Below are 25,191 nucleotides of genomic sequence, written 5' to 3' on the forward strand. Positions count from 1 at the left end.
CAGTTTCATTTTACAACGCGGAGACCAAGTCCCATCTCCACAGCTTCACAGGGAAACTTTATCCTTACTTTGTGACTGGGGATGAAAACCAGTGGCTGAGAATCTGCTCCGGTTCCGCTCCAGGTCTGTAAACGGGTCGGGTCCTGGGACTGGCGTCAGGAGTAAGATCACTGTAAATGTAAATATGCGGAGAGTGAAATAATCATGAGATGAGAATTATCGATCCATTAATTTTAACTCGTTCATCGCGTCCAACAACAGAATAGAATAGGGTCCTGAGCTCCCCCGGGTCCTACAGTCCACCCGAACTGAGACAGGTTAAATGGGACAAGTGGGGGCGGTGCTGACCGGAAAAGACAGTGAAGATTGTTCATTAAGTTCATCTGCCATTTCTTTGTCAACCATTACTACTTCATCAGCATCATTTTCCAGTGGTCCAGTATCAACTCTCATCTCCCTTTCACTCTTCATGTAACTGAAAACTAAACTTTTAGTATCCTGATTTATATTATTGGTCAGGTTGCCCTCATATTTCGTCTTTACCATTCTTATGGCTTTTTTCATTGCTTTTTGTTGGATTTTAAGATCATCCCAATAATCCAACATCCCACTCACCTTTGCTACCTTATATGCCATTTCCTTAGGCTTAACACAGTCCTTAACTTCCCTTGTCAGCCACGGATTCCTACCCCTGCCATTTGAGAACTTCTTCGGTGGGACATGTCTCTCCTGCTATTCCCACCTCTGTTAAGCCGTCATCCCTAGAGTAACGTCCCGATACAATTGGGACGTTTCCATTATTATATGCCTTTGCCTGTTCAATACTGTGAATTAATTTAAAGTCAGTCCTATAACTTAATAAAGTTTTTATCTGAAAACTATCAACCCCTCAAAGATTGTACCGAAGACCGCATTTAATTTTTTTCACCCATATCTGCTTCACACTGAAATAGTATGTGTTTAAAAGTTTCATAATGACAAAATGTACACGACAGTTATATGAAGCAAGGTTAGCAGAGCTGGGACTTTTCTCTTTGGAGCGTATAAGAATGAGAGGGGACTTGATAGAGGTCTACAAGAGTATGAGAGGCATAGATAGGGTGGATAGTCAGTACCCATTTCCCAGGGCACCAATAGCAAACACCAGAGGGCATAGGTACAAAATTAAGGGATGGAAGTTTAGGGGAGACTTCAGGGGTAAGTTTTTTATACAGAGGGTTCTGAGTGCCTGGAATGACTTGCCAGGGTTGGTGGTGGAGGCTAAAACATTAGGGATATTTAAGAACCTCTTGGACAGGCACATGGATGAAAGAAAATTAGAGGATTATGGGGTAGTGAGGGTTTAGTACTTTTTTTAAGGATTATATGGGTTGGCACAACATGGAGGGCTGAAGTGCCTGTTCTGTGCTGTAATGTTCTATGGTTCTATGGTCCTATGACACAGAATGAAGTTTTCTAATTAGATACAAGGCATAATTCAGCATAGTGTTGGCAATTCTAAGTCGTGTCAATATCATTCCTTCCCTTCCTGTTTTAAGCCCTTCTTCCATAAACCCAACTTGTTTATGTATTCTGTAAAGGTGTCAGTCCTTATGTCAATTTTCCTACAGATCTTGCCATAAGTCCTGAATTCTTAACCCTACCATCCCCTTAGCTTCTGATATGCGAAGTGGAATGTCTATATCCACAGTTGAACTTCTAACAGGTTTTGTTGCTAAACAGTCAACCCCATCATTTCCCTCAACAGTGCGATGTGCAGGGCCCATAAGGTGCAGACATATGAACCGAACTCTGTATATGAAATAATGCTTGATGAGTTTCCAACAGTCAATCTGACCTACTGCTAGAATGTCCTGTTTTAAGGCTCATCAAAACCGAAAGAGAATCTGAACAAATTACAAGTTTGCAAGGACCAATTTCCTCCACACACTGTAACCCTAAAATCAAAGCAAAGAATTCTGCTCCATAGACCCACAGAAGGCTGGTAAGTGATTTCTTTATCATTACCTACAACTCAGGCACACACAAAAAATGAAAACAGACACACCAACATTCCCAGTTAAATTATGTTTTAATCCATCTGTAAAAATGCTGACCGTATGATAATAACTTTCATTAATATACTCATGAACCAACAGACTCTCAGGCAGAACAGAATCCAGTTGTGTAACCTAAAATTAACTACAGTCATTGGAAAAAACATCAAAGTGGGGTTACCGAGAAAGCTACAGTGGAACATATTGTATCATCCAATACACCCATATTCCCAGCGTTATAAGAACCCAGCCACCCAGAACTGAAAGCATTCTTCTTGTGATGTTCCCAACCAACCTTTAGCACAGGATGTTCAATCCAATTTGTTAACGTCAACTTCTACCTCTGTCCTTGTAAGGGCAATTGTCCCATTTCAACCAGTAAAGCCAAAACAGGGGACGACCTGACTTAACCACAACACAATCTCAAAGCACGAAATGTATCACACCCAAACATCATAAAGTTGAAGAAGAAGGTGATCTATAAACCACAAACATAATCCAGAACAGATCCAATTAAACAAACGAGATTGGTCAACACATATTTTCATGTAACACCCCAGAATACTCACAGATATAATGAAGAGTATTTAAAGTTTCTTTACATTTATCTATTGTTTTCTGATCCGGTGCTTCCATGTCAGCTTTTATTATCCATCCACATGCCTGGAAATCTTACCACTGACACCTTTTAAAGAGTTTGACCATATTATTTCCAATCAAGTGCAGGTCTGCTAATCCTGTTTGTAAAGCACATAATTTGTGTTTTTGCTACTGAAAGCTTAAATCCCATCTATTCGCCGACTGTTCGACCTTACTAATTGTTAAAACATCCTATATACAATAAAAGTGAAATTTCTACCTCTAATCCATAAACCTCCATCATTTGCATATAGGGATTTACAGAATGAAAAACCTATCTCAGAGAAAAATATTATTAATAACAATATAACATAATAAATACTGCCTGTGGGATCCCAGTCTCTATCTCATAACAACCTGAATATAACTTTCCCACCCATACCTGATACAAAACGTTCAATTAAAACAACTCAAAGTTAGATAATAGCCCCTCCATCCTCATTTCCACAATTTCATAAAAATCCTTTCCTTCCATAAATACCATCTGCCTTTTGAATAATGAAAATACTGCTGTTACAACATCTATATTTAACTGTGCTTTCCTAATATCATCTTCCAAATATAAAAATGAATTCAATGTCATACTTGCCCATCCATACTTTTACAAGACATACAAATAGAAACAATCAGAAAAAATTGTACAATAGCCCTCTCAATTGCATTTCCAAATAGTAATCAAAAGTCCATCCTTCAATAAATATTATTTGCCTTTTCAATAATAAAAATATTGCTATTACAACATCTTTATTTAACTGTACTTTCCTAATATGATCTTCCAAACCCAGACTGATTCCAATGTTATTTAATAGACAATAGACAATAGGTGCAGAAGTAGACCATTCGGCCCTTCGAGCCTGCACTGCCAATTTGAGATCATGGCTGATCAATTCCTATCAATACCCAGTTCCTGCCTTGTCCCCATATCCCTTGATTCCCCTATCCATAAGATACCTATCTAGCTCCTTCTTGAAAGCATCCAGAGAATTGGCCTCCACTACCTTCCGAGGCAGTGCATTCCAGACCCCCACAACTCTCTGGGAGAAGAAGTTTTTCCTTAACTCTGTCCTAAATGACCTACCCCTTATTCTCAAACCATGCCCTCTGGTACTGGACTCTCCCAGCATCTGGAACATATTTCCTGCCTCTATCTTGTCCAATCCCTTAATAATCTTATATGTTTCAATTAGATCCCCTCTCAATCTCCTTAATTCCAGCGTGTACAGGCATGTACAGCGTGTAAGGCAGAAAGTAGCCAGGGTATCAAAGGTTATGGTGAGAAGGCAGGTGAGTGGGACTAAATGGGAGAATGGATCAGCTCATGATAAAATGGCAGAGCAGACTCGATGGGCCGAATGACCGACTTCTGCTCCTTTGTCTTATGGTCTTATTCTACCATTCCAAACTCCCCTCTGATAAAACGTGAAATTACCTCTTTTATCAAAAATATAATTCAAACACCTGATTACCATACATTCCACAAGTTTACATAAATGAGACTTTAATGATATTGGTCTAGAAGAAGGAGGATCAGACGGGGAGATCCAGGTTTTAGAATGGGAACTACTACAACCATTTTCCATGAGAAAAGTAGATGGCTAAACCTCCAAATACGATTCAGAAAGTTAATATTCTCACAAAAGAAAATTACACACATAACTGTTGAATCAAGATTTTCCACAAGTTCATGATACATTTTATTCCCATTCACAACGCTATTCTCTGCCCCTTTCCTTATAAAACTGACAACACCACCCCTCTATCAACAAACCCGTCAAGCCAAACGACAATATAATCCTGCACAGCAATAAAACTTAAAATGTGCAGCTTTCCTGAACAGATATAACATCGGAAGAATCTGACAAATCAGAAATAAACTACTTAAAGTGTTGCCCATGTAAAATCAGGCTTCTTGCATTTCACTTCAATATTTCAATCCCATTACATATCTTCACAAGTAGACTGGGATGCAGAAACCCCCACAAATCAGAGCTTCATTTACAGGTTCCCACAAAACACCAGTTACACCAAGATACCTTTCTGCAGCTTTCACAATAATTTTAATTTCCTCAGCAGGATGAGATGTCTGAGCAGTACAATTCACCACATCGGTTATAAACATCACAAACTTCATTTTATCCAGCAGTGAAGTATCTCTGGTGAGAGAACTGTGATGCCGGCATATATCCACTGACGTCACAGTCTGTTCTCTGAATGGGATCACTTTATCCAGTTTACCTGCTCTGCTTGCTGTACTTGTCCTTGAACAGGCCCTTCTGCTCACTGTGTTGTTCTGAACTCATTGAGCTGATCATTTCATGCCTTACTAAACCAATCCCTTCTGCCTACACAAGGCACACATCCCTCCATTCTCCTCACATTCACGTGGTATCTAATAGCCTCTTTCACATCTGCCTCCACCACCACCCGATATTCACTCCAAACTCCCACCACAATGGGAATGAAAAACAAAACTTGAAACGCAAATCTCCTTTAAACATCCTGAGTCAGGTTTTTAAAATCATTGTCTTTTCTAATTGTTTTTTTTTCAACAGCAGCTATGCAGAGAAAAGATACAAAATGAACTAAATTACAAAATACTTCAATAGTGCAAAAAGGACCAATGAGGATGTGTTCCCCCTTTCTCCTGAAGTGCATGCCCACTGGCATTGGACATTTCCTCCTTAGAGAAAAAATCCCGGCTGTCCACTCTGTCTGTGTCTCTCACATTCCTGTAAACGTCTGTCAGACCTCCCTCAGCCTCTGCCACTCCGGAGAAAATTCCCCGAGATTGTCCGGTCTCACTTTATCCAGGCAGCATCCTGTTAAGCCTCTTCCACTCACCATCCAAAATCTCCGCATTATTCCTGTCTTCGAATGCAATTCCCTAGATGTGGTTAAACTAGAGATTTATACAACTGCAGCATAACTACGTGACAACGGAACCACTATCTGGGAGTTATGAACTCGGATTCCAAGATCTCCCTGTAGGTCAACACAGTCCAATCTCGCCCCATGAATATAACAGCAAAGAGAAAATGCTGAGGCTTTATAAGACACGAGTCAGGCCACACTTGGAGTATTGTCAACAGTGTTGGGCCCCACATCTCAGACAGGATGTGTTGTCATTGGAGAGACTCCACAGGAAGTTCAGAAAGATGATTTCAGAAATGAAGGGGTTAAAATATGAGGAGCGCTTGGCAGCTTTGACCCTGTGCTCACTGGAACTCAGAAAAATGTGGGGCATCTCATTGAAACCTACCGAATGTTGAAAGGACTGGATAAGGTGGATGTGGAGAAGGTATTTCCTGTGGTGGGGCACAGCCACAAAGTCGAGGGGCCACCTTTTCAAACAGAGGTAAGCAGGTTATTTTTTTATTAGCCAAGGTGTATTGGATCTGTGGAATGCTCTGCCACAGACTGCGGTGGAGCCACCTTTCTATCATGGCTGGCTCAATGGCTGAATGGCCCAATTCTGTTCCTATGCCTTATGGACTTATGAACACAAGCCCCCTCAATCATGATGAATCTCCTCTGCACTCTTCCAGCACAAAACATCCTTTGTACAGAATGCTAAGCGGAACTGAATGCAACTTTTCAAGAACGTTGTCAAGTCAGGCAGCATCTGTTGAGGGGAATAGAGTCGACGGTTGGGACAGAACCCCTCCCTTGCGGCACTAACACAGGCCCTTCGGCCCATCCTTTCCATGCTGTCCTCCTGTCCATTTAAACTAATCCCTCTTGCCTGTCTTTGACACAGAACACAGAAATCTACAGCACATTACAACACAATGTTGTACCGACCATGTAACCTACTCTAGAGACTGCCTAGGATTTCCTGACCGTATATCCCTCTATGTTTGTAAGCTCCATGTACCTATCTAAGAATCTCTTAAAATATCCTATTGTATCCACCTCCACCATCGCTGCCGGCAGCCCATTCCATGGCTGTGTAAGAAACTAACCCCTGACGTTCCCTCAGTACTGACTTCCGAACAGCTTAAAACTACGTCCCCTCGTGTTAGTCACTTCAAGCCTGGGAAAATGTCTCTGGCTATCCACATGGTCAAAGCCTCTCATCATCTTATACACCTCTGTCAGGTCACCTCTCATCCTCCGTCGCTCCAAGAAGGAAAGGCCAAATTCACTCAATCTATTCTCATAAGGCATGCTCTCCAATCCAAGAGCAACATCCTTGTAAATCTACTCTACACTCTCTATAGTATCCACATCCTTCCTGTAGTGAGGCCACCAGAACTGAACACAGGACTCCCAAGTGGGGTCCAACTAAACCCACAGCCCTGCCGTGTTGGGGTACAATTACTTATGTACAGGTTAGGAGAAATATAGCTTCAACATCACCTAACATCTCTTGAACTCAATCCCACGGCTGATGAAGGCCATCACAACAGACCCCTTCCTAACAACACTGCCAACCTGCAGATCAGCTTTGAGTGTCGTATGGACATGGACCCCAAGATCTCTCTGACCCTTCATACTGCCAAGAGTCTCAGCATTAATATTATATTCTGTGTTCAAATTTGACCTACAGAAATGAATCTCTTCATCTGTGTTGAACTCCATCTGCCACTTTCCAGTTCTGCATCCGAGGTGAGGAAATAGATTGCTGAGCCTCTGGCTAGGATCATTATGTCCTCATTGTCCAGGGGAATGGTACCGGAGGGAGGCGGATGTTGTCCCCTTGTTCAAAAAGGGTAGTAGGGATAGTCCGGATAATTATAGATCATCTGTGGTGGGAAAGCTGTTGGAAAAGATTCACAAAGTTAGGGTCTATTGGCATTTAGAGAATCATGGTCTGATCAGTGACAGTCAGCATGGCTTTCTGAAGGGCAGATCGTGTCTAACAAGCCAGATGGGAGTTCTTTTAGGAAGTGACCAGGCATATAGATGAGGGTACTGCAGTAGATGTAATCTACATGGATTTTAGTAATGCATTTGATAAGGTTCCACACGGTAGGCTTATTCAGAAAGACAGAAGGCATGGGATCCAGGGATGTTTGACCAGGTGGATTCAGAGTTGGCTTGCCTGCAGAAAGCAGAGAGTTGTGGTGGAGGGAGTACATTCGGATTGGAGGGTTGTGACTAGTCGTGTCCCACAAGGATCAGTTCTGGGACCACTGCCTTTCGTGATTTTTATTAATGACCTGGATGTGGGGGTAGAAGGATGGGTTGGCAAGTTTGCAGAAGACACAAAGGTTGGTGGTGTTGTGGACAGTGCAGAGGATTGTCAAAGATTGCAGAGAGACATTGATAGGATGCAGGAGTGGGCTGAGAAGTGGCAGATAGAGTTCAACCTGGAGAAGCGTGAGGTGGTACACTTTGGAAGGACAAACTCCAAGGCACAGTACAAAGTAAATGGCAGGATACTTGGAAGTGTGGAGGAGCAGAGGGATCTGGGGCTACATGTCCCAGATGTGGAAGCACTGGAAAGGGTACAGAGGAGATTTACCAGAATGCTGCCTGGTTTAGAGAGCATGGATTATGATCAGAGATTAAGGGAGCTAGGGCTTTACTCTCTGGAGAAAAGATGAGAGGAGAAATGATATAGGTCTCGTTGATATTAAGGGGAATAGATAGAGTGGACAGCCAGCGCCTCTTCCCCAGGGCACCAATGCTCAATACAAGAGGACATGGCTTTAAGGTAAGGGGAGGGAAGTTCAAGGGGGATATTAGAGGAAGATTTTACACTCAGAGAGTGGTTGGTGCGTGGAATTCACTGCCCGAGTCAGTGGTGGAGGCAGATACACTCGTGAAGTTTAAGAGACAACTAGACAGGTATATGGAGGAATTTAAGCTTAGGGAGGCAGATTTAAGGGTCGGCACAACATTGTGGGCCGAAGGGCCTGTACTGTGATGTACTGTTCTGTGTTCTATCTATTTCTCGCTGGAATCTCTCTTTTAATTTAATTTTTTATTGAAGGCAGGACACAGCACAGAAAAAGTAATGCATTACATTTTCCTCCATTTTGCTTTTATACCTTACCCCTGAACAACACCACAACGTCATCAGTGGGGCCTTCTGGGAGTTGTAGTCATTGTTCCTCGCTCGCTCCCTGTCAAAGCATGTTTCGTCAGCCACCACAGACGGCACCGAAACAGACCCACCGAGGCGCGAAGGGGAATCACACCCGTCCTTGTGGGCGCCGAGGCCGGCGATACCGTCAGAAGCGAATCGCTGATCTCCGCCATGGCGATGGAGCGGAAGAGGAGGGGCTGATCATGGCCGATTTCCTCCAGCCTATCGTAGCATAGACTTTACACTGACCCCTGATGTCATTGGCTGTAATGTCTGTCGCTCAAATGGGAACTCGAGGGTGATTAGTTTATGTGAACGTCAGTCAGCCTTCCTGTCTTTATGAGTTTGGATTTGGATTTATAACGGGACAGGAAGCAAATTGGGAGAAATGTGAGTTTTTATGTGATGGTGCATCACTCTCCGAGTAACATTATTAACAATAAAAGGGCAAAGGCCGTGGTGAGGAAGGAGGTGATTTACTGGAGGTTATATGGAGATAATATTGGAAGGGATATCAAACTTGGAATTGTTTGGGATATGATTTAGAAAAAGGGGGGGGGGGATTTGTGGGGATCATAATATTCCAGTGTTGATTAATGAGGGCAAAATGATTGTTACTGAAACAGGGAAGGTTGTGTTACTGGCTGGGTCATTTGCTGAGATTCATAATCAGGATAATTTAAGTGAAGAAGTTAAAAAATGTAGGGATATGTTTTTCAGTGAATACCCTGATGTGCTGGAAGTCAGCTGTAGCAATGATATTATCACTGATGGAGAGATTTCTTTGTATGAATTTAAGAAGTCTACTAATAATGCAGGTCAGGTGTCCCCAGGAAAGAGTAATATTTGAAATTGTAATTGTATATAATTCTCTTCTGTGAAAATCTCAAATGTTTCAATTGTGCATCTACTTTGCTCATGGAAAATGGAAATAGTCGTGCCTATTCTAAAACCTGGCAGATCCCCATTTGATGCTTCTAGTTAAGGGCCTATATCGTGAATGTCTCATTTATGTAAACTTAGGGAATGTATGGTAATCAAGTGCTTGAGTTGTATTTTGGAAAGAGTGGTGATAACGTGTTTTATTAGAGTGGGTTTTGGAAGTGTAAAATGACATTAGATTCAGTTTTAGGTTTGGAAAATGATATTCGGAAAGCACAATTAAATAAAGATGGAATAGCAGTATTTGTTGATCCTGAAAATTGAAATGTTATGGAAGGAAGGACTTTTGATTAAATGACGGAAATTAGGAGTGAGTGGACATTGTATAATTTTCTGAGTTTTTTTAATCTGGACTGACTGTGCAATTATGGGTCGGCATGTTATGTTTGTGTTTCTATGAGATAGAGAATGGGATCCCACAAGGCAGTATTTGTAGCCCTTCATTATTTAATATTATGATTAATGATATTTTCTGTGAGGTGGGACTATGGGATACCCTGGGTAAATCACAATATGTAGCTTTATAGACTAGAGGTATTAATTGCAATTTACAAACAGTGGGCAGATTGATGAGGATTTTAAGCTTTCAGTCGTTAAAACACATTACGTGGTTTACAAACAGCATTAATAGACTTACAACTGATTTTATATTATATGATTAATGTCTTAAGGAAGTGTCAGTAGTAAGATTTCTCAGTATGTGGATGGATAATAAGCTGACATGAAAGCATCTATCAGTAAAATAATTGATAAATGTAAAGGAGCTTTTAATCTCCTCAGACATCCATGTGGGTATTCTTGGGTGCAACATGAAAATCTTTGTTGACCAATTATATATTTTTAATTTGATCTGTTCTTGATTATGTCTATGTGGCTTATGGATCAGCTTCATCCTCAAACTAAAAATGTTTGTATGTGATACAGTTACAGACTTTAAGATTGCAGTAATGTTGTCTCCTGTTTTGGCTTTACTGATTGCAATGGGACAATTGCCCTCAAAGTAACAGAGGTTCAAGTTGATGTCATCATTCTGGATTAATTTCAGAGAGCAAGGAAATGATCATCCTGTTAAAGGTGTGCTGGAGGACGGTTGGGGACATCACAAGAAGAGTGTTTTTTGTTCTGAGTGGCTGGGTTCTTATCACGCTGGGAATACGGGTGTATTTGATGATACAATATGTCCCACTGTAGCTTTCTCTGTAACCCCACCTTGTTTTTTCCAATGACTTCAGTTGATTTTAGGTTACACGATCGGATTCGGTTCTGTCTGAGAGTCTGTTGGTTCATCAGTATATTAATGAAAGTTATTACCATACAGTAACCATTTTTACAGATGAATCAAAAGATAAGTTAACTGGGGATGTTGGTGTGGCTGTTTTTCTGCCTGAATTGCAGGTAATGATAAAGAAATGACTTGTATACATTTATCAGCATAGAAAGCAGAATTCTTTGCCAACAGTTTAGGCTTACAGTGGGTGGAGGAAATTGGTCCTTATAATTTGCTCAGAATACATTTCGGTTTTGATGAGTCTTAAACAGGTCATTCTGGCAGTAGGTCAGATTGACTGTTGGAAACTTGTCAAACCGTATTTCATATATAAAGATTGATTTATATGTCTGCACATTATGGGCCCTGCACATCACACTGTTGAGGGAAATGATGATGTTGACTGTTTAGCACCAAAAGCTGTTAAATGTTAAGCTGTGGATATAGACCTTCCACTTAGCAAATCAGAAGCTAAAGGGTTGGTAGTGTTAAGAATTAGGGGCTTATGGCAAGACGTAGGATAATGGACATAAGGACAGACACCTTTACAGAATACATAAACCTGTTGGGTTTATAGAAGAAGGGCTTAAAACAAGAGAAGGAATGATATTGACGTGACATAGAAATGCCCACACTATGCTTAATTATGCCTTGTATCTAATTGAAAAACTTCATTCTGTGTCGTGTACATTTTGCCATTACGAAACTGTCGAAATACATACTATTTCAATGTGAAGTGTATAAGGCTGAAGAAAAATCAAATGCAGTCTTCAGTACAATCTTTGCGATGGTAGATAGTTTTCAGATAAAAACTTTATTAAATTATGGGACTGACTTTAAATTAATTCACAGTTTGAGCTGGAAAAGGCATGTAATAATTGTGTTAAACCTAAGGAAATGACATATAGGGTAGCAAAGGTGAGTGGGATGTTGGATTATTGGGATGCTCTTAAAATCCAACAAAAGGCAATGAAAAAAGCCATAAGAATGGTCAAGACGAAATATGAGGGCAAACTGGCCAATAATATAAATAAGGATACTAAAAGTTTAGTTTTCAGTTACATGAAGAGTGAAAGGGAGATGAGAGTGATGCTGGTGAAGTAGTAACGGGGGACAAAGAAATGGCAGATGAACTTAATGAACAATCTTCACTGACTTTTCCGGTCAGCACCGCCCCCACGTCCCATTTAACCTGTCTCATTACGGGTGGACTTTAGGACCAGGGGGAGCTCAGGACCCACCGCCCGCAGCTGCTGCTGAATCCCCGGTGTTTCTGTTCGGTTGACGGATGCGGTGAACGAGTTAAATTTAATCGATCGACAATTCTCATCTCGTGTTTATTTCACTCCATAGAACCATAGAACACTGCAGCACAGAAAACAGGCCATTTGGCGCTTCTAGTCTGTGCGGAAACTTTATTCCGCTCGTTCCATTGACCTGCACCCAGTCCATAACCCTCCAAACCTCTCCCATCCAGGTATCTATCCAATTTATTCTTAAAACTTAAGAGTGAGCCCGCATTTATCACGTCAGATGGCAGTTCGTTCCACACTCCCACCACTCTCTGAGTGAAGAAGTTCCTCCTCATGTTCCCCCTAAACCTTTCCCCTTTAACCCTGAAGCCATGTCCTCCTGTTTTTATATTTCCTAATCTAAGTGGAAAGAATCTACTCGCATTTACTGTCGATACCCCTCATAATTTTGTAAACCTCTATCAAATCCCCCTCATTCTTCTGTGCCTCAAGGAATAAAGTCCTAAACTGTTCAATCTTCCCCTGTGACTCAACTCCTGAACACCTGGCAACATCCTAGTAAATCTTGTCTGCACTATTTCAATCTTATTGATATCCTTCCTATAGTTAGGTGACCAGAACTGCAGATAATACTCCAAATATTTCCTCACCAATGCCTTATACAACCTCACAATAACATCCCAACTCCTGTACTCAGTACCTTGATTTATGAATGCCAGGATGCCAAAAGCCTTCTTTACAACCCTGTCTACCTGTGACGCCACTTTCAGGGAATTATGTACCTGAACTCCCAGATCACTTTGTTTCTCCGCACTCCTCTGTGCCCTACCATTTACTGTGTATGTCCTACCGTGGTTTGTCCTTCCAAAATGCAACAACTCACACTTGTCTGCATTAAATTCCATCTGTCATTTTCTGGCCCATTTTTCCAGTTGGTCCAGATCCCTCTGCAAGCTTTGAAAGCCTTCCTCGCTGTCTACAACGCCTCCAATTTTGGTGTCAACAGCAAAATTGCTGATCTAATTTACCACATCTATATCATTGATATAGACAGCAAATAACAATAGTCCCAGCACAGATCCCTGAGACACACCACTAGTCACAGGCCTCCAGTCTGAGAAGCAATCATCCACTACCACTCTCTGTCTTCTCCCACACAGCCAATTTCGAATCCAGTTTACAACCTCTCCATGGACACCTCGTGTCTGAACCTTCTGAACTAACCTCCCATGTGGGACCTTGTCAAAGGCCTTACTAAAGTTCATGCAGACAACATCCACAGCCTTTCCTTCATCTACTTTCTTGGTAACCTCTTCGAAAAATTCTACATGATTTGTTAAACACGATCTACCACACACAAAGCCATACTGACTATCCTTAATCAGCCCTTGGCTGTCCAAATACTTGTATAGCCGATCTCTCAGAACACCTTCCAATAACTGACCTACTACTGATGTCAGGCTCACTGGCCTGTAATTACCTGGTTTACTATTGGAGCCTTTTTTAAACAATGGAATAACAAGAGCTACCCTCCAATCCTCCGGCACTGCACCCGTGGCTGAGGACATTTTAAATATTTCTGCCAGGGCCCCTGCAATTTCTACTCTAGTCTCTCTCAAGGTCCGAGGAAATATCAAGTCAGGCCCGGGGGATTTATCTACCTTTATTCACTGTAAGGCAGCAAGCACCTCCTCCTCTTTAATCTACAAATGCTCCATGACACTACTGCTTGTTTCCCTTCCTTCCATATACACTATGCCAGTTTCCTGAGTAAATACTGATGCAAAAAAACCGTTTAAGATCTCCCCCATCTCGTGAGGCTCCACACATAGACGACCACTCTGATCTTCTAGGGGACCAATTTTGTCCCTTACTATCCTTTTACGCTTAATATACTTGTAGAAACCCTTCGGGTTTACCTTCACATTATCTGCCAAAGCCACCTCATGTCTTTTTTCCTTCCTGATTTCCTTCTTTAGTATTTTCTTACATTTTCTATACTCTTCAAGTAACTCTTTTGTTCTTTGTTGCCTATACCTGCTATACACCTCTCTCTTTTTCTTAACCAGATCACCAATATCCCTTGAAAACCAAGGTTCCCTGTGCCTGTTAACTTTGCCTTTAATCCTGGCAGGAACATGCAAACGCTGCACTCTCAAAATTTCACCTTTGAAGGCCTTGCACTTACTGAACACATCCTCGCCAGAAAAAAACTTATCCCAATCCACTCTTCCTAGATTCTTTTTCATTTCCACAAAATTGGCCCTTCTCCAATTTAGAACCTCAACTTGAGGACCAGACCTATCCTGATCCATAATTAACTTGAAACTAATGACATTATGGTCAGTGGACCCAAAATGTCCGCCTACACATACTTCTGTCACCTGACTGTCTGGTTTCCTAATAGGAGATCAAGTATTGCATCCTCTCTAGTAGGTACCTCTATATATTGATTTAGAAAACTTTCCTGAAAACATTTCACAAACTCCAAGCCATCTAGCCTTTTTACAGTTTGGGAGTCCCAGTCAATATGAGGAAAGGTAAAATCCCCTACTATTACAACTTCCTGTTTCTTACATCGGTCTGCTATCTTTATATAGATTTGCTCCTCCAATTCTCTCTGACTATTGGGCGGTCTATAATACACCCCTATTAGTGTGGTCACACCTTTCCCGTTCCTCAGCTCCACCCATATGGCCTCTGTAGACAAGCCCTCCGGGCTGTCCTGTCTACGCACAGCTGTGATATTTTCCCTGACTAGTAATGCCACTCCTCCCCCTTTAATCCCTCCCCTTCTATCACGTCTGAAACAACAAATATTTCTATCATGTATAAACCTTAGGTGGGAGGTTATCTTTTTGTATTAATGTATTAAAAATAAATTATAAATTCTACTAATGGAACCTCTTACTAAAGGATTCATATTCAAAACAGTATCCAACAAATCAGATTCTTGCATATATGGAAACTTAGATAATTATTTTTGTAAAAAATGTCTAACATGAAGATATTGCAGTAAGTGGGTATGAGAGAGAGAATATTTGCTAATTAACTCTTCATGTCATCAATCGACCGTCACAAAATAAAGGAAAATAAAAATAAATAAATGCAAAAAACAGATCCCCTTAATCACTAAAAATTAAACAACATTGGGAGAGAGATAGATAGATAGATACTTTATTCATCCCCATGGGGAAATTCAACTTTTTTTTCCAATGTCCCATACACTTGTTGTAGCAAAACTAATTACATACAATACTTAACTCAGTAAAAAATATTATATGCATCTAAATCACTATCTCAAAAAGCGTTAATAATAGCTTTTAAAAAGTTCTTAAGTCCTGGCGGTTGAATTGTAAAGCCTAATGGCATTGGCCTTTGTTAATGAAGATGGTCAATTCTGCTTTAATATGTGCCAATCAGTGTTTAATTCAATTTAAGATTGTTCACTGTTACTATTTAACAAAGGAGAGACGGTAGTGGTGTGGCTACACGCAGCGCTGCAATAAACGACACGGAGTCGATAAGCTGCAGTTGCAAAAGAGGTTTATTCAAACCGCGGCCTCGATTTAAAGCCTTCCTGATCACGCCCTGCCCGGGCGGGGATGCTGTAGGGGGCGCGTATTCACAGTCCCGTCCCGGGCGGGAATGCTGTAGGGGGCGCGTATTCACAGTCCCGTCCCGCGCGGGAGTGCTGTAGGGGGCGCGTATTCACAGTCCCGTCCCACGCGAGGATGCTGTAGGGGGCGCGTATTCACAGTCCCGTCCCACGCGCGGATGCTGTAGGGGGCGCGTATTCCCAGTCCCGTCCCACGCGGGAATGCTGTAGGGGGCGCGTATTCACAGTCCCGTCCCGCGCGGGAATGCTGTAGGGGGCGCGTATTCACAGTCCCGTCCCACGCGCGGATGTTGTAGGGGGCGCGTATTCACAGTCCCGTCCCACGCGCGGATGCTGTAGGGGCCGCGTATTCACAGTCCCGTCCCGCGCGGGAATGCTGTAGGGGGCGCGTATTCACAGTCCCGTCCCGCGCGGGAATGCTGTAGGGGGCGCGTATTCACAGTCCCGTCCCGCGCGGGAATGCTGTAGGGGGCACGTATTCACAGTCCCGTCCCGCGCGGGAATGCTGTAGGGGGCGCGTATTCACAGTCCCGTCCCGGGCGCGGATGCTGTAGGGGGCGCGTATTCACAGTCCCGTCCCACGCGGGAATGCTGTAGGGGGCGCGTATTCACAGTCCCGTCCCACGCGCGGATGCTGTAGGGGGCGCGTATTCACAGTCCCGTCCCGCGCGGGAATGCTGTAGGGGGCGCGTATTCACAGTCCCGTCCCGCGCGGGAATGCTGTAGGGGGCGCGTATTCACAGTCCCGTCCCGGGCGCGGATGCTGTAGGGGGCGCGTATTCACAGTCCCGTCCCACGCGGGAATGCTGTAAGGGGCGCGTATTCACAGTCCCATCCCGCGCGGGAATGCTGTAGGGGGCGCGTATTCACAGTCCCGTCCCGGGCGCGGATGCTGTAGGGGGCGCGTATTCACAGTCCCGTCCCACGCGGGAATGCTGTAGGGGGCGCGTATTCACAGTCCCGTCCCACGCGCGGATGCTGTAGGGGGCGCGTATTCACAGTCCCATCCCGCGCGGGAATGCTGTAGGGGGCGCGTATTCACAGTCCCGTCCCGCGCGGGAATGCTGTAGGGGGCGCGTATTCACAGTCCCGTCCCACGCGCGGATGCTGTAGGGGGCGCGTATTCACAGTCCCGTCCCGCGCGGGAATGCTGTAGGGGGCGCGTATTCACAGTCCCGTCCCGCGCGGGAATGCTGTAGGGGGCGCGTATTCACAGTCCCGTCCCGGGCGCGGATGCTGTAGGGGGCGCGTATTCACAGTCCCATCCCACGCGGGAATGCTGTAGGGGGCGCGTATTCACAGTCCCGTCCCGGGCGGGAATGCTGTAGGGGGCGCGTATTCACAGACCCGTCCCGGGCGGGAACGCTGTAGGGGGCGCGTATTCACAGTCCCGTCCCACGCGTGGATGCTGTAGGGGGCGCGTATTCACAGTCCCGTCCCACGCGGGAATGCTGTAGGGGGCACGTATTCACAGTCCAGTCCCGCGCGGGAATGCTGTAGGGGGCGCGTATTCACAGTCCCGTCCCACGCGCGGATGCTGTAGGGGGCGCGTATTCACAGTCCCGTCCCGGGCGGGAATGCTGTAGGGGGCACGTATTCACAGTCCCGTCCCGGGCGGGAATGCTGTAGGGGGCACGTATTCACAGTCCCGTCCCACGCGCGGATGCTGTAGGGGGCGCGTATTCACAGTCCCGTCCCGGGCGGGAATGCTGTAGGGGGCACGTATTCACAGTCCTGTCCCACGCGTGGATGCTGTAGGGGGCACGTATTTACAGTCCCGTCCCACGCGGGAATGCTGTAGGGGGCGCGTATTCACAGTCCCGTCCCACGCGGGAATGCTGTAGGGGGCACGTATTCACAGTCCCGTCCCACGCGTGGATGCTGTAGGGGGCACGTATTTACAGTCCCGTCCCACGCGGGAATGCTGTAGGGGGCGCGTATTCACAGTCCCGTCCCACGCGGGAATGCTGTAGGGGGCACGTATTCACAGTCCTGTCCCACGCGTGGATGCTGTAGGGGGCACGTATTTACAGTCCCGTCCCACGCGCGGATGCTGTAGGGGGCGCGTATTCACAGTCCCGTCCCGGGCGGGAATGCTGTAGGGGGCGCGTATTCACAGTCCCGTCCCGCGCGCGGATGCTGTAGGGGGCGCGTATTCACAGTCCCGTCCCACGCGGGAATGCTGTAGGGGGCGCGTATTCACAGTCCCGTCCCACGCGTGGATGCTGTAGGGGGCACGTATTTACAGTCCCGTCCCACGCGGGAATGCTGTAGGGGGCGCGTATTCACAGTCCCGTCCCACGCGGGAATGCTGTAGGGGGCACGTATTCACAGTCCTGTCCCACGCGTGGATGCTGTAGGGGGCACGTATTTACAGTCCCGTCCCACGCGGGAATGCTGTAGGGGGCGCGTATTCACAGTCCCGTCCCACGCGGGAATGCTGTAGGGGGCACGTATTCACAGTCCTGTCCCACGCGTGGATGCTGTAGGGGGCACGTATTCACAGTCCCGTCCCTCGCGTGGATGCTGTAGGGGGCACGTATTCACAGTCCCGTCCCTCGCGTGGATGCTGTAGGGGGCACGTATTCACAGTCCCGTCCCTCGCGTGGATGCTGTAGGGGGCGCGTATTCACAGTCCCATCCCACGCGGGAATGCTGTAGGGGGCGCGTATTCACAGTCCCGTCCCACGCGGGAATGCTGTAGGGGGCGCGTATTCACAGTCCCGTCCCACGCGGGAATGCTGCAGGGGGCACGTATTCACAGTCCCGTCCCAAGCGTGGATGCTGTAGGGGGCACGTATTTACAGTCCCGTCCCTCGCGTGGATGCTGTAGGGGGCATGTATTCACAGTCCCGTCCCACGCGCGGATGCTGTAGGGGGCGCGTATTCACAGTCCCGTCCCGCGCGCGGATGCTGTAGGGGGCACGTATTCACAGTCCCGTCCCACGCGGGAATGCTGTAGGGGGCACGTATTCACAGTCCTGTCCCACGCGTGGATGCTGTAGGGGGCACGTATTTACAGTCCCGTCCCACGCGCGGATGCTGTAGGGGGCGCGTATTCACAGTCCCGTCCCGCGCGCGGATGCTGTAGGGGGCACGTATTCACAGTCCCGTCCCACGCGCGGATGCTGTAGGGGGCGCGTATTCACAGTCCTGTCCCACGCGCGGATGCTGTAGGGGGCACGTATTCACAGTCCCGTCCCTCGCGTGGATGCTGTAGGGGGCACGTATTCACAGTCCCGTCACACGCGCGGATGCGGTAGGGGGCACGTATTCACAGTCCCGTCCCACGCGCGGATGCTGTAGGGGGCACGTATTCACAGTCCCGTCCCACGCGGGAATGCTGTAGGGGGCGCGTATTCACAGTCCCGTCCCACGCGCGGATGCTGTAGGGGGCGCGTATTCACAGTCCCCTCCCGGGCGGGAATGCTGTAGGGGGCGCGTATTCACAGTCCCGTCCCGGGCGCGGATGCTGTAGGGGGCGCGTATTCACAGTCCCATCCCACGCGCGGATGCTGTAGGGGGCGCGTATTCACAGTCCCATCCCACGCGCGGATGCTGTAGGGGGCGCGTATTCACAGTCCCATCCCACGCGCTGATGCTGTAGCGGGCGCGTATTCACAGTCCCGTCCCACGCGCGGATGCTGTAGGGGGCGCGTATTCACAGTCTCATCCCGCGCGCGGATGCTGTAGGGGGCGCGTATTCACAGTCCCGTCCCACGCGGGAATGCTGTAGCGGGCGCGTATTCACAGTCCCGTCCCACGCGCGGATGCTGTAGGGGGCGCGTATTCACAGTCTCATCCCGCGCGCGGATGCTGTAGGGGGCGCGTATTCATAGTCCCGTCCCGTGCGGGAATGCTGTAGGGGGCACGTATTCACAGTCCCGTCCCACGCGGGAATGCTGTAGGGGGCACGTATTCACAGTCCCGTCCCACGCGCGGATGCTGTAGGGGGCGCGTATTCACAGTCCCATCCCGCGCGGGAATGCTGTAGGGGGCGCGTATTCACAGTCCCGTCCCGCGCGGGAGTGCTGTAGGGGGCACGTATTCACAGTCCCGTCCCACGCGCGGATGCTGTAGGGGTTGCGTATTCACAGTCCCGTCCCGCGCGGGAGTGCTGTAGGGGGCACGTATTCACAGTCCCGTCCCACGCGGGAATGCTGCAGGGGGCACGTATTCACAGTCCTGTCCCACGCGTGGATGCTGTAGGGGGCACGTATTTACAGTCCCGTCCCACGCGCGGATGCTGTAGGGGGCGCGTATTCACAGTCCCGTCCCACGCGCGGATGCTGTAGGGGGCACGTATTCACAGTCCCGTCCCACGCGGGAATGCTGTAGGGGGCGCGTATTCACAGTCCGGTCCCACGCGGGAATGCTGTAGGGGGCACGTATTCACAGTCCTGTCCCACGCGGGAATGCTGTAGGGGGCGCGTATTCACAGACCTGTCCCACGCGGGAATGCTGTAGGGGGCGCGTATTCACAGTCCCGTCCCACGCGCGGATGCTGTAGGGGGCGCGTATTCACAGTCCCGTCCCGCGCGCGGATGCTGTAGGGGGCGCGTATTCACAGTCCTGTCCCACGCGCGGATGCTGTAGGGGGCGCGTATTCACAGTCCCGTCCCACACGGGAATGCTGTAGGGGGCGCGTATTCACAGTCCCGTCCCACGCGCGGATGCTGTAGGGGGCGCGTATTCACAGTCCCCTCCCGGGCGGGAATGCTGTAGGGGGCGCGTATTCACAGTCCCATCCTACGCGCGGATGCTGTAGGGGGCGCGTATTCACAGTCCCGTCCCACGCGCGGATGCTGTAGGGGGCGCGTATTCACAGTCTCATCCCACGCGCGGATGCTGTAGGGGGCGCGTATTCATAGTCCCGTCCCGCGCGGGAATGCTGTAGGGGGCACGTATTCACAGTCCCGTCCCACGCGGGAATGCTGTAGGGGGCACGTATTCACAGTCCCGTCCCACGCGCGGGTGCTGTAGGGGGCGCGTATTCACAGTCCCGTCCCACGCGGGAATGCTGTAGGGGGCGCGTATTCACAGTCCCGTCCCACGCGCGGATGCTGTAGGGGGCGCGTATTCACAGTCCCGTCCCGCGCGGGAATGCTGTAGGGGGCGCGTATTCACAGTCCCGTCCCGCGCGGGAATGCTGTAGGGGGCGCGTATTCACAGTCCCGTCCCGGGCGCGGATGCTGTAGGGGGCGCGTATTCACAGTCCCGTCCCACGCGGGAATGCTGTAAGGGGCGCGTATTCACAGTCCCATCCCGCGCGGGAATGCTGTAGGGGGCGCGTATTCACAGTCCCGTCCCGGGCGCGGATGCTGTAGGGGGCGCGTATTCACAGTCCCGTCCCACGCGGGAATGCTGTAGGGGGCGCGTATTCACAGTCCCGTCCCACGCGCGGATGCTGTAGGGGGCGCGTATTCACAGTCCCATCCCGCGCGGGAATGCTGTAGGGGGCGCGTATTCACAGTCCCGTCCCGCGCGGGAATGCTGTAGGGGGCGCGTATTCACAGTCCCGTCCCACGCGCGGATGCTGTAGGGGGCGCGTATTCACAGTCCCGTCCCGCGCGGGAATGCTGTAGGGGGCGCGTATTCACAGTCCCGTCCCGCGCGGGAATGCTGTAGGGGGCGCGTATTCACAGTCCCGTCCCGGGCGCGGATGCTGTAGGGGGCGCGTATTCACAGTCCCATCCCACGCGGGAATGCTGTAGGGGGCGCGTATTCACAGTCCCGTCCCGGGCGGGAATGCTGTAGGGGGCGCGTATTCACAGACCCGTCCCGGGCGGGAACGCTGTAGGGGGCGCGTATTCACAGTCCCGTCCCACGCGTGGATGCTGTAGGGGGCGCGTATTCACAGTCCCGTCCCACGCGGGAATGCTGTAGGGGGCACGTATTCACAGTCCAGTCCCGCGCGGGAATGCTGTAGGGGGCGCGTATTCACAGTCCCGTCCCACGCGCGGATGCTGTAGGGGGCGCGTATTCACAGTCCCGTCCCGGGCGGGAATGCTGTAGGGGGCACGTATTCACAGTCCCGTCCCGCGCGGGAATGCTGTAGGGGGCGCGTATTCACAGTCCCGTCCCACGCGCGGATGCTGTAGGGGGCGCGTATTCACAGTCCCGTCCCGCGCGGGAATGCTGTAGGGGGCGCGTATTCACAGTCCCGTCCCGCGCGGGAATGCTGTAGGGGGCGCGTATTCACAGTCCCGTCCCGGGCGCGGATGCTGTAGGGGGCGCGTATTCACAGTCCCATCCCACGCGGGAATGCTGTAGGGGGCGCGTATTCACAGTCCCGTCCCGGGCGGGAATGCTGTAGGGGGCGCGTATTCACAGACCCGTCCCGGGCGGGAACGCTGTAGGGGGCGCGTATTCACAGTCCCGTCCCACGCGTGGATGCTGTAGGGGGCGCGTATTCACAGTCCCGTCCCACGCGGGAATGCTGTAGGGGGCACGTATTCACAGTCCAGTCCCGCGCGGGAATGCTGTAGGGGGCGCGTATTCACAGTCCCGTCCCACGCGCGGATGCTGTAGGGGGCGCGTATTCACAGTCCCGTCCCGGGCGGGGATGCTGTAGGGGGCGCGTATTCACAGTCCCGTCCCGGGCGGGAATGCTGTAGGGGGCACGTATTCACAGTCCCGTCCCACGCGTGGATGCTGTAGGGGGCACGTATTTACAGTCCCGTCCCACGCGGGAATGCTGTAGGGGGCGCGTATTCACAGTCCCGTCCCACGCGGGAATGCTGTAGGGGGCACGTATTCACAGTCCTGTCCCACGCGTGGATGCTGTAGGGGGCACGTATTTACAGTCCCGTCCCACGCGGGAATGCTGTAGGGGGCGCGTATTCACAGTCCCGTCCCACGCGGGAATGCTGTAGGGGGCACGTATTCACAGTCCTGTCCCACGCGTGGATGCTGTAGGGGGCACGTATTCACAGTCCCGTCCCTCGCGTGGATGCTGTAGGGGGCACGTATTCACAGTCCCGTCCCTCGCGTGGATGCTGTAGGGGGCACGTATTCACAGTCCCGTCCCTCGCGTGGATGCTGTAGGGGGCGCGTATTCACAGTCCCGTCCCACGCGGGAATGCTGTAGGGGGCGCGTATTCACAGTCCCGTCCCACGCGGGAATGCTGTAGGGGGCGCGTATTCACAGTCCCGTCCCACGCGGGAATGCTGCAGGGGGCACGTATTCACAGTCCCGTCCCAAGCGTGGATGCTGTAGGGGGCACGTATTTACAGTCCCGTCCCTCGCGTGGATGCTGTAGGGGGCATGTATTCACAGTCCCGTCCCACGCGCGGATGCTGTAGGGGGCGCGTATTCACAGTCCCGTCCCGCGCGCGGATGCTGTAGGGGGCACGTATTCACAGTCCCGTCCCACGCGGGAATGCTGTAGGGGGCACGTATTCACAGTCCTGTCCCACGCGTGGATGCTGTAGGGGGCACGTATTTACAGTCCCGTCCCACGCGCGGATGCTGTAGGGGGCACGTATTCACAGTCCCGTCCCACGCGCGGATGCTGTAGGGGGCGCGTATTCACAGTCCTGTCCCACGCGCGGATGCTGTAGGGGGCACGTATTCACAGTCCCGTCCCTCGCGTGGATGCTGTAGGGGGCACGTATTCACAGTCCCGTCACACGCGCGGATGCGGTAGGGGGCACGTATTCACAGTCCCGTCCCACGCGCGGATGCTGTAGGGGGCACGTATTCACAGTCCCGTCCCACGCGGGAATGCTGTAGGGGGCGCGTATTCACAGTCCCGTCCCACGCGCGGATGCTGTAGGGGGCGCGTATTCACAGTCCCCTCCCGGGCGGGAATGCTGTAGGGGGCGCGTATTCACAGTCCCGTCCCGGGCGCGGATGCTGTAGGGGGCGCGTATTCACAGTCCCATCCCACGCGCGGATGCTGTAGGGGGCGCGTATTCACAGTCCCATCCCACGCGCGGATGCTGTAGGGGGCGCGTATTCACAGTCCCATCCCACGCGCTGATGCTGTAGCGGGCGCGTATTCACAGTCCCGTCCCACGCGCGGATGCTGTAGGGGGCGCGTATTCACAGTCTCATCCCGCGCGCGGATGCTGTAGGGGGCGCGTATTCACAGTCCCGTCCCACGCGGGAATGCTGTAGCGGGCGCGTATTCACAGTCCCGTCCCACGCGCGGATGCTGTAGGGGGCGCGTATTCACAGTCTCATCCCGCGCGCGGATGCTGTAGGGGGCGCGTATTCATAGTCCCGTCCCGTGCGGGAATGCTGTAGGGGGCACGTATTCACAGTCCCGTCCCACGCGGGAATGCTGTAGGGGGCACGTATTCACAGTCCCGTCCCACGCGCGGATGCTGTAGGGGGCGCGTATTCACAGTCCCATCCCGCGCGGGAATGCTGTAGGGGGCGCGTATTCACAGTCCCGTCCCGCGCGGGAGTGCTGTAGGGGGCGCGCATTCACAGTCCCGTCCCACGCGGGAATGCTGTAGGGGGCACGTATTCACAGTCCCGTCCCACGCGCGGATGCTGTAGGGGGTGCGTATTCACAGTCCCGTCCCGCGCGGGAGTGCTGTAGGGGGCACGTATTCACAGTCCCGTCCCACGCGTGGATGCTGTAGGGGGCACGTATTTACAGTCCCGTCCCACGCGCGGATGCTGTAGGGGGCGCGTATTCACAGTCCCGTCCCACGCGCGGATGCTGTAGGGGGCACGTATTCACAGTCCCGTCCCACGCGGGAATGCTGTAGGGGGCGCGTATTCACAGTCCGGTCCCACGCGGGAATGCTGTAGGGGGCACGTATTCACAGTCCTGTCCCACGCGGGAATGCTGTAGGGGGCGCGTATTCACAGTCCCGTCCCACGCGGGAATGCTGTAGGGGGCGCGTATTCACAGTCCCGTCCCACGCGCGGATGCTGTAGGGGGCGCGTATTCACAGTCCCGTCCCGCGCGCGGATGCTGTAGGGGGCGCGTATTCACAGTCCTGTCCCACGCGCGGATGCTGTAGGGGGCGCGTATTCACAGTCCCGTCCCACACGGGAATGCTGTAGGGGGCGCGTATTCACAGTCCCGTCCCACGCGCGGATGCTGTAGGGGGCGCGTATTCACATTCCCGTCCCACGCGGGAATGCTGTAGGGGGCGCGTATTCACAGTCCCGTCCCACGCGCGGATGCTGTAGGGGGCGCGTATTCACAGTCCCGTCCCACGCGCGGATGCTGTAGGGGGCGCGTATTCACAGTCCCCTCCCGGGCGGGAATGCTGTAGGGGGCGCGTATTCACAGTCCCATCCTACGCGCGGATGCTGTAGGGGGCGCGTATTCACAGTCCCGTCCCACGCGCGGATGCTGTAGGGGGCGCGTATTCACAGTCTCATCCCGCGCGCGGATGCTGTAGGGGGCGCGTATTCATAGTCCCGTCCCGCGCGG

Source organism: Hemitrygon akajei, unplaced genomic scaffold, assembly GCF_048418815.1.
Source record: "Hemitrygon akajei unplaced genomic scaffold, sHemAka1.3 Scf000149, whole genome shotgun sequence".
In the NCBI taxonomy this organism is placed as follows: domain Eukaryota; kingdom Metazoa; phylum Chordata; class Chondrichthyes; order Myliobatiformes; family Dasyatidae; genus Hemitrygon; species Hemitrygon akajei.